The following is an 11202-nucleotide window of genomic DNA, read 5'->3' as shown; positions in this document are numbered from 1 at the left end:
AACAAGGAATAATAAAACTCCTTAGATCATTCAATTTGTTGGGTAGTTTATTTTGAAAAATGACTGAGCAAACTACATTTAGCTCTACATGTGACAAATCATCTAACTTTCTCTTGTTCGCCAAAAACTTCTTTAAAAATTTAACGGAATTGGGCATCTGTGAAAGAGCTTCAATAAACGGTAAGTTAATATCCAATTTTTTCAGAAATTTAAGAAATTTACCAAATTGTTCATTCATGTGGTCTCTCTTCATCACGTTAAGATATGGCACTCGAGGTTTATATTCTTTACCAACCAGTTTTTGCTCATTCTGGCTTACCTCAACCCCGTTACTAACCATACTTTCTTGCCTTGGTTCTGTGCTAGGACCTTAGGATGGACATTCTGGATTATTCATTCCTCCTCCATTCATATCACACTGCATCACCAGATATACTCGTGTAGAAACATATAAAACATTAAATTTCTTATTTAAAAGTTCTACCTGATTCGATAACATGACGACCTCATCTAAGTTAAAAACACCGACTACTTTTATCGGCTTTTTCATCATGACTTGCCACTGATAATTATTTAGTACCATCTCCTCTATACATTCATAAGATGTTTCAGGTATTTTATTATTCAGAGTTTCATCGATTGCTACATTGATCAATTACCTAGTTGAAGGATTCAAACCGTTGTAGAAGGTTTGAACCTCAAGCCATAAAGGTAACCCATCGTGAGGGCACCATCTCAATAAGTCCTTATACCTCACCCATGCATCATATAGGGTTTCTCAGTCAATTTGAATAAAAGAAGAGATATCATTCCTCAACTTAGCTGTCTTAGCCGGTGGGAAGTACTTCAGTAGGAATTTCTTGGTCATTTGATCCCATGTAGTGATAGAACCTCGTGGTAAAGAATTCAACCACTATTTAGCTTTGTTCCTTAATGAGAAAGGGAATAACCATATGCAAATGGCATCGTCAGAAACACCATTTATCTTGAAAGTATCACACACCATTTATCTTGAAAGTATCACAGACTTCTAAAAAATTAGCCAAATGACTATTTGGATCTTCGTCTTGCAAACCATCAAACTAAACAAATTGTTGTACCATCTTAATAGTGGTCGGTTTCAGTTCAAAATTATTCGCAACAATGGTGGGTTTCACAATACTCGATTTAGCCTCAACTAGAGTGGGCTTGGCATAATCATACATAGTACGAGGAACAGGATTTGAATTTGTAGTATTTGCAGCAACTGCAGGAGGAAGATAATTATTCTGATTATCACCCATCTCCTTAGTAATAATAATAACATCCTCTTGCTTCTCTACGATTTTTGCGAGCTGTACTCTCAATTTCACTATCAAACAGTAATGGTTCTGACGGGTTTCTTCTAGTCATAAACTAAAGGAACTTGCCTGAAGCAAATAAAAAAAATTAGAAAAAAATAAAATGAAATAAAAATAAATGGCTAAATTAATAAAAATCAAGTGTTCCTAATATTTTAGTCCCCAGCAACGACGCCAAAAACTTGATGATCACTAAACTAACTATAATTACGTCAAAGGCAAGCACACCTATCGAACAATAGTATAGCTATGGTAAGTAGGGAATATTGTATCCACGAGGACTAAAAGTACTAGTAATTACCGTTTTTTCTATTATTTAGCCAATAAATTGAAGTGATTGTTTTTAATCTAAATTTACTAATCTAATTTAACTACGAATGCAATAGAGAATGACATGGGAAAATAATCAAAAACAACTGATCGCGTGATTTCGTGATAGGTTTTAAATATTTATAATTACTCGTTCTTGAACTAACTATTATCGCGATGTAGGCAAGTGTACCAATCGAACAGTACTATAGTTTTAGCAAGACCGAATTGTCGAACCCAAAGGAACTAAAAGTACTAGTAATGACTGTCTTTTTATTATCTAGCCTAAGAATAAAGAGGTTTTTGTTTTAACTAACTAATTATCTAAACTAAGAAAGCATAGAGAATGGAATTGGGGAATTGCTTTTGGAAAAATCGATTGAATGAAGACAATACCTAAGGAAAAATCCACCTAGGCTGTACTTGTTATTCAGGCTCCGAATCGGACAATTTATTCATTTAACTTGTTCCGTAGAGATCCCTAAGTTATGTTATTATCCCTATTCAAGACTAATAACGTCTAATCCCTAGATTCAATAACCGAGACTTTTCTCTAATTAACACTCTAAGGTTGCATTAACTCGATCTATGGATCCCCTTATTAGGTTTCACCCTAATCTGGCAAAATCTTGTCACCCTATGTCTAGGCGCGTAATCAACTCCGCTTAATTATGACAAATGTACTCTTAAACAGGGTCTATTCCTCCTATGAATAAGAGCTTATCTTGAATTGGTATCCTGGGATATCAAAACAAGAATTAAGAACAAGTTAACTATTTATCATACAATTCAGAAAATAATAACAAAATTCGTCTTAGGTTTCATTCCCCTTAGGTATTTAGGGGATTTAGTTCATAACTAAATAAGAAAACATCTCAGAATAATAAAGAATACAAAACATAAAGAAAACCCAAAAATCCTGAAGGGGAATTGAGGAAAGATCTTTAGTCTTGATGATGAATCCAGCTTCTGAGATGAATCAATCGGCTTTCTTAGAGTAATTCCTTACCCCCTACTCTGTCCTCCCTTTTCTTCCTTCTCTAGGGTGTATTTATAGGCTTTGGAATGCCGAAAAGCCCTCAAAATTAGCCTTTTCCGAATTGGACTCAACTTGGGCTCGGTAGGGACACGTCCGTGTGACACACCCGTGTGCGATTACTTCAGGCCGTGCTTAAGCCTGCCAAATTGACACGATCGTGTGGTCTGCCTGTGTGAGGAGGTCCAGGCCGTGCTGATTTCATACTTTGGCCCATTTTCTCTGTTTTTGGCCTGTTTCTCGTTCCTTTCGCTCTCCTATGCTCTCCTAAGTGTAAAACATGAAATTAAAGCATTAGGAGCATCGAATTCACCAATTCTAATGGAAAATCATCCATAAAATACGTTAAACATGGGGTAAAAATATGTATAAATTACGGTTTATCAACAACCAATGAGAAAGACAATACCCAGGAAAGAATCCACCTAGACTTCACCTATTATTATGAATCTGAATTAAACGATTTATTCACTTGTGTCTTGATACGTAGAAATCCATAAATTATGCTAATATCTCTTTTGAGTATAAGAACAACTGACTCTAGGTTGATCAATTGAAATCTTTTTCTAATTAAAACCCCTATTTTTGCATTAACTCGATCTATGGATTCTCCTATTAGATTTGAATCTAATCTGGTAGATTTATGTCGTCCTATTTCTAGGATTGCATGCAACTCCACTCAATTATGCTAGATCTACTCTTAAATAGAGACTTTTGCTCTACTGAAATAAGCACATTAAACTCAAATTAGAATCTCAGAAATAAGCCTAAAAATTGGGTTTTTTCGCGTTTTTGGGAAGTAGGGTGTAATATCCCGGTATTAGCTGAATCAGAATAGTGGTTTTGGAACCATAAATTCAAGGTTGTAAAATTATTTTAATATTATTTTTGGTGTTTACAGCATATGATTATATATGTGTGGAAGTTTCGTGAAATAATTTTATCATTAGAATGCCTAATTTGAAAAAAGGACTAAATCACATAAAATGCAAAAGTCGCATTCTATTTGATAAAGGTGTCTAATTGCCATGGCTTATTAAATGAGAGGTCCTTATGATGTAATTAGACCATGGTTAGTGGAATTTGTCATAAATGACCAACCATTATGTGTTTTATTAATCTATTAATAAAGGTTATTTTTGTAATTGTAAAATTAAGTTTAATTAAACAAAACCAAAATAAAATATGATTCATTCATTCATCTTTTTAACCGAAAATAAAAAGAAAATAAGGGATAGGAAGCTTTCATGCATTCAGCACTTTGATAACTAGATTGAGGTATGTTCTTTGCTCGATTTTTGATGATTTCTATGTTTTTGTGATCGTTGCTTCGAGTACTAGCTAGCCCACGCCTTAATTTTTAAGTTTGTTAGTGATTTTGAAAAAAAATGTCATTGATGAATCCATGAGCTTTGTGTTAGATGATGATGAAAAATGGAAGATACATGATAGATTATCAAGTTTTGTTAAGTGATTTTGAGTAAAAATTCCTAAATAGGATTAAATTGTGAAAAGTGTAAATTGAGGGGTTAAATTGTGAAATAAATGAAAAATATGGGCTGTTATGGAGCCTATAGAAATCCGGCTAGCATAAAATTAGAAAGAATTGTGTAATTTGTGTTTTTATGAATAGAGGACTAAATTGTAAAAAATGTTGAAGTTTAGGGCCAAAGTGTAAAAATGTCCAAATATGTGTTTGTGGAATAAATTTAATATGTTGATGAATAAAAGAGTTAAATTTGATTGTATATAGATCAAGAAAAGAGGAACTCGGACTTAGATCAAGGTAAAGACAAAGTACTCGACTAATCGACTAGTTTTGTCATTTTTACGTCCGAGGTAAGTTCGTACGTGATAAAAATTGTTACAATTATGTTTCGAATGATTTAATATCGCATAAATTGTATATATATGATACTATGGTTGAGTATGACGAAAAATTGACTACTTTTGGCACTTAGTGTGCGTTTTGAGATAGCTTCAGTTATATATAGCACTTAGTGTGCGAATTGGTATAGCTTTGGCTATATGTGGCACTAATTGTGCAATACTGAGATAAATTCGGTTTAATGTGATGGCACTAAGTCTACAATATCGTTATAGCTTCGGCTAATCATTTATGCACTAAGTGTGCAAGTTCTTAAAGCATTGAAAGATTTCTAAATGATTTAACGTATTGAACAAAGAGGTGAGAATAAAATAAATAAATACAGGAAAGTACAGGTACGTACAATACCTATGTGGTAGTTGATACTATGTGTATGAAGCTTGATGGATTTGTATATATATGATAAATGGTCATGGATTAGAATCGAATGATGATATGAGAATTACTAAATGTTTATTAATTGATGATTTGTGTATTATGAATTGTTGAGCATATATATTTGGTACGAACTTACTAATAGCTTACTGTGTGTGTTATTTCTCTTTGTTTTATAGAGTATCAAAGCTAACTCAGACTCGGGGATCGTCGAGAAATGTCATCACACTATCAATCATCTCGTTGGTACTTTTGTAACTTTGTATATATGGTATATGGCATGTATAAGCTAGTATCATTGTGATATGTTTTGAATTAGGATTTAAGCCATGATATTTGGCTTACGTTTGTTTAAAAATGTTGGTATGTATTTGGACAATTAAGTTGGCCTAAGTGATGTGTTTGAAAGGTGATTTATGTAATGTGTATAATGCCTTAGATATTGGCATATTTGGGATATGTTTGATTAGTTTTGGTTATAGCTAAATAGTATGTTTTAATTATGGAATTGAGTAATTGAAATGATACCATTTTTTTATGGCTAGGTGAGCATGAGAAAAGGGTGGCAAATTGGCTATGTAAATGACCTATTTTTGTCCAGACGGGCATAGACACCGGCGTGTGTCTCAGCTGTGTGTTACACAGTTGTGTGTCCCTTGGGGTACCCTTTCGATTTAAGGCAGTATACCCTACAGTTTTGACACAGCCTAGACACATAGGCGTGTCTATTAACCGTGTGTGGCACACGGGCTAGCACATGGGTGTGTGGTTGGCCGTGTGACACAAGTCAGTAACCTCCCTAGTTTTCCCACAGCCTTGGCACACGGGCGTGTTCTCGGTCGTGTGGTACAAGTCAGTATGTATGCCCTGTTTTCACACGGCCTGTTCACATGGGCGTGTGACCCTGAAATCAAATAAATTTTTTTAAGTTTTTCAAAGTTTGTAAATGTTATCGGTTTAGTTCCAAACCACTTTTAATCATGTTCTAAGGTCTCGTAAAACCTTATAAGGGACATTGTGATTGTTTTGAATGCATATTGATTATGAATGTATAAATGTATGTGAATGAGGTGTGTTATTTGGTAATGCCTTGTAACTCTATTCTGGCGACGGATACGGGTTAGGGGTGTTACATTTAATTTGTATCAGAGCTACGGTTTGGTCTATTCTAGGACTAAAGTAGCACGTGAGAGTCTAGCTATACATGTGATATATATAAATTGCGATAGTGTAATGATTTCTGACAGTTAAAATGTGTTTTTTGTATAGAAAATTGATCCCGATCGAGCCGTAGCTGACAATATTGAAAGTAATGCACCCGCTCCCGCTCAAGGGGTAGTGCAGTCTGATTCTAAACTTGTAATTAGTAGCCAAGGGGGGAGAGGCTAAGCAAGCCTTCTTCCAAATGATGAATGAATAGTTCACGGAGTTCGTTCGAACGAATCCGGCTGCTCAACAACCTCCACCCATGCCTATTCCTCAACAAGTCCCAGTAGTGCCATAAGTGATAAATCCGATTCGATTGAGTAAGCCACCTATTGATAAGATTCGTAAACACAGGGCTAAAGAGTTTCGGGCTACAGTTGATGATGATGCTGAGAGAGATGAGTTCTGGCTTGAGAACACGATCAAAGTATTTGATGAATTGTCCTGTACTTCGAAAGAATGTATCAAATGTGTAGTATCTTTGCTTAGAGATAATTCATATCATTGGTGGAAAACGTTGACATCGATGGTTCCTAGAGAATGGGTTACTTGGGAATTCTTTCAGACTGATTTCCAGAAAAAGTACATAAGTCAAAGATTTCTTGATTAGAAACATAAAGAGTTTCTAAAGTTGAAGCAGGGTCGAATGACTATGACAGAAAATGAAAGAGAATTTGTACATTTGAGCAAGAATACTCGGGAATATGTTTCCACTGAGGAGATCATGTGTAAACGATTTGTTAACGGGTTGAATGAAGATATAAAGCTATTAGTAGGGATACTTGAATTGAAAGAATTTTTAGTGCTAGTTGAGAGGGCTTGTAAAGCTAAGGATCTCAGTAAAGAAAAGAGAAAGGTTGATTCTGAGGCAAGAGATTCAAAGAAAAGATCGATGAGTAAATCATATCACTCCTCGTCGAAGAAATCTAGAGAAAATTTTAACCGATCGATAGCTTCAGTGGGATATTAGAATAGAGATAGAGAAATCAATACACCAACCCTAAAGCTCAAGCCACATCGGTATCGAGTGTGGGTAACGTAAAAGATGTTAAACCCGAGTGTCAACAATGTGGAAGACAGCATTTTGGAAATTACTGGGTGAAAAATAATAATAGAACTTGTTACAGTTGTGGTTCATGAGATCACTTTATTAAAAATTGCCCAAGGTTAGCTGAAAAAGATAATGCTTAGAACACAAGGCTGAATAACACTGCAGTTAGAGGGAGACCATCTCGTAATGTTAGAAATGTGAATGGTGGTAGAGGTGCGACACGAGACACTACTGTGAGATCTGATGCTAGAGCACGTGCACGAGCCTATGCTATTCGCCCTCGAGAAGAAGCGTCATCTCCGGACGTCATTACTAGTACTTTCACTCTTTATGATACTAAAGTTAGTATATTGATAGCTCCAGGATCTACTCATTCGTATATATGTGTGAATTTAGTATCTAATAAGACTTTTCCTGTAGAGTCTACTGAATTTGTGATTTGAGTACCGAACCCCTTAGGCAAGTGTGTGTTGGTTGATAGTGTGCAAGAATTGTCCGTTTATGATTTGAGATTTTTGTTTTCTGGTTGATCTGATGTTGTTGCCATTTGAAGAATTTGATATAATTCTGGGTATGGATTGGCTAACGTTGCATGATGCTATTGTGAATTGCAAAAGAAAGACGATAGATTTGAGATGTCAGAACAATGAGATTATCTGAATTGAATCAGATGATCTAAATGGCTTGCCAGTAGAGATTTCATCGATGTTGGCTCAAAAATATTTGAGAAAAGGTTACGAAGCTTATTTTGCTTATGTGCTTGATACGAAAGTGCCTGAAAAGAAGATTGAATCTATACCAGTTGTGTATGAATACCTAGAGGTGTTTCCTAAAGAGTTACCGGGATTACCACCGATTCGAAAGGTTGACTTTGGCATTGAGTTAATGCCGGGTACAACACCGCACCGTACAAAATGCCACCAAAAAAGTTAGAAGACTTAAAAGCTCAGTTGCAAGAATTAACTAATAGAGGATTTGCACGACCGAGTTTTTCACCTTGGGGTGCTCTTGTGTTGTTTGTGAAAAAGAAAAATGGCACGATGAGAATGTGTATAGACTACTGGCAGTTGAATAAAGTGACAATCAAGAATAAATATCCTCTGCCCAAAATAGATGATTTTTTTGATCAATTGAAAAGGGCTATAGTGTTTTCAAAGATAGATTTGAGATCAGGTTATTATCAGTTGTGAGTTAAAGGCTCCGATGTGCCAAAGACTGCTTTTAGAATGAGGTACGGGCATTATGAATTTTTAGTTATGCCTTTTGGACTGACGAAGTGCTGCTGTCTTTATGGACTTAATGAACTGTATTTTCAAACCGTACCTAGATCGATTTGTTGTTGTGTTCATAGATGATATTTTGATTTATTCGAGAGATGAGACTGAGCATGCCAAGCATTTGAGAATTTTATTGCAAAATCTTCGTGATAAACAGTTATATGAAAAGTTCAGTAAATGTAAATTCTGGTTGAGTGAGGTTGGTTTTCTGGGGCATATTGTATCAGCATCAGGTATCCATGTTGATTCGAGCAAAATTTTTGCAATAATAGATTGGAAGCCTCTGAGAAATGTATCCAAAGTCTGCAGTTTTCTGGGACTAGTTGGCTATTACCGACGGTTTATAAAAGGCTTTTCGATGATTGCGACTCCGTTGTCAAGATTGCTTCAGAAAGATGTAAAGTTTGAATGGTCCTAGAAATGTCAGAAAAGTTTTAATCAGCTGAAAGCTCTTTTAATTGAAGCTCTAGTGTTTGTACAACCAAAATCGGGTAAAGAATTTGTGGTCTATAGTGATGCATCGTTAAATGGTCTGGTCTGTGTTTTGATGCAGGAAGGCAAAGTCATAGCTTATGCCTCGAAACAATTGAAGTCGCATGAAAAGAATAATCCGACGCATGATTTAAAGTTAGCAGCCATTGTGTTTGCGTTGAGGATTTGGCGCCATTATTTGTATGGTGAAAGATTTCATGTTTATTCAGATCACATGAGTTTGAAATATCTGATGACTTAGAAAGATTTAAATTTGCGATAGCAGAGATGGCTAAAATTGCTAAAAGATTACGAGCTAGTGATTGATTATCATCTGGGAAAGGCTAATGTTGTTGTTGATGCATTAAGCCGGAAATCTTTGTTTTCACTACATGGAATGAATACTCAGTTGGCTCTATCTGATGATGGCTCGATTGAAGTTGAGTTGAAAGCGAGACCGTTGTTTTTAGAGTAGATTTGTGAAGCACAGAAAGTTAGTAATGAAATGTTAAACGAGCTCAATGTGATTCAAACCCTGATTTAGAATTCCAAGTTGATGTTGATGATGGTTTGAGATTTAGAGGTCGAATATGTGTTATGAGAAATTCAAAGTTAATTCGGATAATTTTGAATGAAGTACATAGTAGTTGTTTATCTGTTCATTCGGTAAGTATGAAAATGTATAACGATTTGAAATAGCTTTATTGGTGGTATGGTATGAAACGTGACATTTCAGAGTTTATTTCTAAATGTTTGATTTGTCAGCAAGTTAAAGCTGAGCATCAGGTACCGTTAAGTTTATCATGGCCTTTCATGATTCCCGAGTGAAAATGGCATAGAGTAACTATGGATTTTGTGTCGGGATTGCCCCTATCTCTGAGAAAGAAAGATGCGATCTGGGATATAGTTGATAGATTGACAAAATCGACTCATTTCATTCCGGTGTGTACGAATTATTCACTTGATAAGCTTGCTCAGTTGTACATCTCTGAGGTTGTGAGATTACACAGAGTACCTATTTCTATAGTTTCGGATAGAGATCCGAGGTTCACATCGAGGTTTTGGAAGAATCTGCAAGATACACTAGGTACAAAACTACATGTTAGTACCGCATTTCATCCGTAGACGGAGGGTCAATCTAAACAAGTTATTCAGATACTCGAGGATATGTTGAGATGTTGTATTCTTGAGTTTGAAGGTACGTAGGAAAAGTATTTGCCGATGATTGAATTAGCACATAAAAACAATTTTCAATCGAGTATTAAAATGGCACCTTACGAAGCTTTATATGGTCGGAAGTGTTGAACACCTTTGTACTGGATTGAACTTAGCGAGAATAAGATTTTTGGGATTGACTTAATTAAAGAAATCTAACAGAAAGGGAAAGTAATTCGTGATAGTCTGAAAGCAGCTTCGGATCGTCAAAAATCATTTGCAGACTTGAAACGGAAAGATATTGAGTCCGCGATTCATCGGACCGTACGAGATTATATAGTGAATTGGACCAGTAGCTTATCAACTAGCATTGCCTTCTAAGTTAGAAAAGATTCATAATGTATTTCATATATAGATGCTTCGATGAGACTGATCCGATCCTTTGCATTTTATTTCCCCAAACGAAGTTGAGATTCAGTCAGACTTATCTTACAGTGAAGAACCGATTCGAATTCTAGCTCATGAGATCAAAGAGTTGAGAAATAAAAGATTAGCATTAGTGAAAGTATTATGGCATCGACAAGGTGTTGAAGAAGATACGTGGGAACCCGTGGATGCTATGGAAAAGTAATATCCAAACCTATTCATTGGTAAGATTTTCAGGGACGAAAATCCTTAAAGGGGGAGAGTTATAATAGCCCGGTATTAGCTAAATCAAAATAGTGCTTTCGGAACAAAAAATCTGAGGTTGTAAAATTATTTTAATATTATTTTTGGTGTTTACAGCATGTGATTATATATGTGTGGAAGTTTCGTGAAATAATTTTATCATTTGGGTGTATAATTTGAGAAAATGACTATATCGCGTAAAATGCAAAAGTTGCATTCTATTTGATAAAGGTGTCTAATTGCCATGGCTTATTCAATGAGAGGTCCTTATGATGTAATTAGACCATAGTTAGTGGAATTTGTCATAAATGACCAACCATTATGTGTTTTATTAATCTATTAATAAAGGTTATTTTTGTAATTGTAAAATTAAGTTTAATTAAACAAAACCAAAATAAAAGATGATTCATTCATTCATCTTTTCA

The 11202-nt window shown here is 35.2% G+C and overlaps 1 non-coding gene across 1 annotated transcript; it reads left to right on the top strand.

Annotated features, from left to right (window-relative positions):
• The first annotated feature begins 713 nt into the window (after positions 1 to 713).
• Positions 714 to 820, top strand: LOC121213189 (small nucleolar RNA R71). Its single transcript, XR_005908559.1, has one exon. It is a non-coding gene; the product is annotated as a small nucleolar RNA R71 (small nucleolar RNA).
• Positions 821 to 11202: the final 10382 nt, after the last annotated feature.

The sequence above is a fragment of the Gossypium hirsutum genome, chromosome A13, assembly GCF_007990345.1.
Source record: "Gossypium hirsutum isolate 1008001.06 chromosome A13, Gossypium_hirsutum_v2.1, whole genome shotgun sequence".
In the NCBI taxonomy this organism is placed as follows: Eukaryota; Viridiplantae; Streptophyta; class Magnoliopsida; order Malvales; family Malvaceae; genus Gossypium; species Gossypium hirsutum.
Note: the sequence above shows the minus strand (reverse complement) of the source record. Positions and strands in the feature narration are given on the sequence as shown.